At 36.2% G+C, this 4840-nt stretch overlaps 1 protein-coding gene across 1 annotated transcript in view; it reads right to left on the reverse strand.

Annotated features, from left to right (window-relative positions):
• LOC105988624 (protocadherin beta-3-like) overlaps positions 1-4840 on the reverse strand; it is a 22034-nt gene that overhangs the window by 14837 nt on the left and 2357 nt on the right. The gene's annotated exons all lie outside the window — the stretch shown is intronic.

Raw genomic sequence — 4840 nt, forward strand, 5'->3', positions numbered from 1 at the left:
AAAGAAAGAAAGAAAGAAAGAAAGAAAGAAAGAAAGAAAGAAAGAAAGAAAGAAAGAAAGAAAGAAAGAAAGAAAGAAAGAAAGAAAGAAAGAAAAGAAAGAAAGAAAGGAAGGAAGGAAGAAAGAGAGAGAGAGAAAGGGAGGAGGGGAGGGAGGGAAGAGGGGAGGGAGGGAGGAAGGGAGGGAGGGAGAAAGAGAAAGGAAGAAAGAAAGGGAGAAAGAGAAAGGAAGGGAGGAAGGAAAGAAGGAAGGATGGAGGAAGGAAGGAAGGAAAGGAAAAGAGAAAGAAGGAAAAGGAAGGAAACAAAGAAAGGAAGGAAGCAAGGAAAAAAGAAAAAAGGAAAGAAAGGACTACTTGTTGTATACAAGACACACAAATCTCTTTAGGAGACACACAGAGAGACAAAGTAAAATGATATGCCACACAAATGGAAATCAAAACCATGCAGGAGTTCCTATACTCAGAAAAATGGTTTAGCATATCCAAATCAATGAACATATTGGGGCTGGGAAGATGGCTCAATGGTAGAGTGCTTGCCTCACATGAATGAGGCCTGGGTTTAATTCATCAGCACCACATAAACAGAAAAGGCCAGAAGTGGCAGTGTGGTTCAAGTGGTAGAGTGCTAGCCTTGAGCTGAAGAGTTCAGGGACAGCGCCCAGGCCTAGAGTTCAATCCCCATCACACACACACACACACACACACACACACACACACACACACAAATCAATGAACATATTACGATACAGAAGTGGAATCAGGCACAAAAATTATATCCATGTGCTCATCACAATAGAGGCAGAGGCCTTTGAGAAAACATCCCTTCAACAAATGATGCTGAGAAAATTGGATATTGACATGTAGAAAATTAAAACTAGACATATATCTCTAATCTTGTACAAAAATTCAATTCAAAATGGTTCAAAAACATCAATGTAAGGCATAAATTATTGAGACTACTAGAGAAAGCCCTTCAAATACAAGTACAGAAAACGACTTCAATTGCTATAAGTAAGAGCACGAATTTCATCAGATTAAAAAATCTTTCTGCCATCCAAGGAAATAAATTATAAGGACAAAGCGAAAGCTTATAGAATAGGAGAAAGTATTTGCCAGCTATTTATTTGACAAGACAAAACTAGAATATAAAGAGCTAAAAAACAGAAACAGTAATATAATTAATAAACAACCAAATGAACAGTTTTCAAAGGAAGAATAGAAAGTAAAAAATATGAAGAAGTGTTCAAAATACACAAAGAAAATACTAATCAAAGCATCATTGAAATTCCCTCTCAAGCCAGCCACAATGGCTATCATGAAGTAAACAAAAAATATATTTCTGAGAATGAATGAGTTGGTATATAATTTACAAATTAGTGATTCTACTTGAGAAAAAAGAAAATATAGTCAGGAGTGTGGCTCAAGTGGTAGAGCACCTGCCAGCTAGCACAAGACCCTGAGTTCAAATCCCAGAACTACAAAAAACAAAATTAAGAAAAAGGCATGGGAGGACCATCCAGGTGGTAGAGGAAAGGCTTGGGAAAACATCTGAACATGTGGCATCCAAATGCTGGGCAGGCAGCACAAAATCTAAGTATCCCCTACATAGGGTGTCCTGGAGGTTCCAATCCTGTCCCCTTCCCTCAGGAGTTCCTCAGGGGAGCCCAGGTTTCCTTCCATATGGGCCTCCTTAACCTATGCCACAGCCACAGTATCTAGGATGCCATCCTCAGGTCCTTACCCTCTCCCATACCCACACACCCTGCACCTGGCATGTGTCCTGTGAATCCCCTGGTTCCTAGCATGGTAGACGCATGAGCTACAATGGACAAGAAAACACTGAAGAAAATAAAGAAACCACATTAAAAGATGCACAAACACCACTAGCATGGCAAGCAATCCTCAGTGACTCTGACTGAATGCATCAAGTCTCACCAGTTTTGCTCTCATCAAGCTTCTGTTGCAATGTTGTTCTGAGGGGAAATTAGCCCTAGGATCCCTATCCCCACACACCCTGTGCCTTATCCTGCTCTTCAGACCTGACCAGCTAGGAAAAAGTAAAGAGGATTGCCGTGGGCTAGCAAAGACCATCTTCTCCCTGGTTGATAGATCTTAAAAAAAAAAAGCTATGAAAAGGAGGAAGGGAGACTATCAGTGGGGAATAAAAAAAAGTGATGGAAGGGGTGATTATGATCAAAGTACATTATATGTACATCAGAAATCTTACAATGAAACCTGTCAATAATAAAACATAAGAAATAAATGACATAAAGAGGAAAACAGTCTAAAACAGAGTAAAGAGGTTTATAGAGAAAAGACTGAGTAGACTAACATTCTATGTTTCATTGACAGTGTTGAATACCAAAAGAACAGAAGGAAAACCAGTTTAATTTTTTAAATCTATGCTCATTCACACTACTGGCTAATCATACATGCACATTTGACATAAACAACAGGACTAGATTAATATAGGTTTGGCTTTACAAAACTTAAGGAGAAGGGGCTGGGAAGGTGGCTCAGTGGTAGAGCGCTTACCTTGCATGCTCGAGGCCCTGGGTTCGATTCCTCAGCACCACATAAGCAGAAAAAAGCTGGAAGTGATGCTGTGGCTCAAGTGGTAGAGCGCTAGCCTTGAGCTGAAGAGCTGAGGGACAGCACCCAGGCCCAGAGTTCAGGCCCCATGACCGGACCCAAAAAAAAAAAAAAAACTTAAGGAGAAGATATTCCCAGAATAAAGTAATAGGAGGTACAGAGAAACTATGTTTTTCAAAAAATGTCATTTGCAAGGAAGCACCATTTAAGAATAAGGAAGAGAGCTGGGTATGAGAAAGTCATCTTTTCTATTAAAATAGTTTGCTTCTTTTCTGTTAATTTTGTAAGAATTGTTTTTTTCTGAAAAGTTCCTGCTTGGCTAGGTGGGTTGGCCTTTTGTTAATTTGTTACATCCTTTACCTGTTGCATTTTAATAAAGACATCCTATTAGAAGCACCTTGAATTAATTAAGCCATATCCTTTTGCAGATTGTGAACCTGAGCTCAGCTAAAGTAGCAGATAAACTTTATGTCTTGCCAAGTTCCTTTCGGGTTGATGTCCTTATTTCTATGTGACACCCCTACATCACAAGCCATTTGTAGCATGGATGCCAGTGGCTCATACTCTGTTATTCTAACTACTCAGGCAACTGAGATCTGAGGCTCACAGTTCAAAGCCAGCCTGGCAGTAAAGACTCCAATTAAACATCAAAAAAGCTGAAAGAAGAACTCTATCTCAAGAGGTAGAACACTAGTCTTGAGTACAAAAGCTCAGGAACAGTGTCCAAGCTCTAAGGTCAAGCCCTAGAACCAGCACACACACACACACACACACACACACACACATGCACGCACACACACAAAGAATAAAGAATTTAATGAATTACTTCAGTAGATTTAGTTGATATTTAACTGTATCGATAGATAATTGAGTTTGAGTCTAGTTTAGTATCATAATCACACTAGATACAAATTTAAATTCACTTCAAAACTTTGCTTTACAGTGCTAAAAGCTAAGTGGTGACATTAACAAGAAAATACTAAAATTTATTTCTAAATTTATGTTTATAGGAAAAAAGAGTGCTCACACCATCTAGAATTATATTTGGCAAATAAATGAGTGACTATCCAAATGTTTTTAAGCCCCAGGAATCCTGCAAGACTTATTTAATTTTGGCACCATAAAAACTAAGTTCAATAGAAATGCCAATTCTAGGTGAGAGGATTTCAATACAGACGTCAGGACAACAAGAATGGACTTGTGTTTAATTTTAATCAAATACAATTTAATAGATATTAATTTAATACATTAAAATTAATGAATTTTAATTAAATACAAATTAATGGAGATTAACAGATTATTTTGCAATTTTCTGAATTTTCAGAACACTCAAAGGGAAACAATCAAATAAGTTGCTTCCATAGAGATTCGATTCTATTCTCACAATAGTTAGAATAATTCATCTCTTGTAGATACATACTTCATTGAAATTCTATGTGCCTTCCTGAGATTACAAAAGGCCAAGATTTTTACATTTGCACCTCTGAATATACAAACCAACCTGGCATCCCACCATATGCCTTAATAAATATCTCAGGTCAAGTGGAAAGCACACTTTTAAAATGACTTAAAATGGTTTAATTTTCATTTTCCTCATTTATTATGAATGTGCTTAGAAGCAACAATAATGAATATTAAGAAGTTTGCTACATTCATCTATAATTGTTGACTTCTATGAACATGCAATTTTGAAATACTTTGTCAATACAGAAAATAAATTGATTACATTTTGTACTTTCATTAGAATATTATACCTCATGAAATATGATAAATTATAAAAAAAGAAGAGATGTTAAATTTAAAGAATAATCTCAAACTAGATTAACTATAAATAATGCTACTTTAGGAGCATTAAAAAGCATGTTATATCAATATAATGAACACTATAAATTGCAAAACTTCTGGATTGGAACTATGTACTGATATGAAATGTGGATATTTGAAGTGAGTTGTTAAATAAACCTAATTAAAATTACCACTGAAAGAGAACCAATTTGCTCTTGTTATCCTATTAGTAAAAGAAAAAGAAACAGTAATACCGCACGTTGTTAAAGTATGAAAGAGATGAAAAATTAAATTATGAATTGAATAACATAACCACTAGAAAGTAAAATCAACATAACTATGTTATGTTCCCTAAAATACTTGATTTAAAAAGAACACAAAGCTAAACCACATTTGACTGTTCGGTTAATGAAATCCAACTTACTGCTGCAACTTATAATTTGTAGTGCGTCTTTAAGAGTC

Source organism: Dipodomys ordii, unplaced genomic scaffold (genome assembly GCF_000151885.1).
Source record: "Dipodomys ordii isolate 6190 unplaced genomic scaffold, Dord_2.0 Scaffold50, whole genome shotgun sequence".
NCBI lineage: Eukaryota > Metazoa > Chordata > Mammalia > Rodentia > Heteromyidae > Dipodomys > Dipodomys ordii.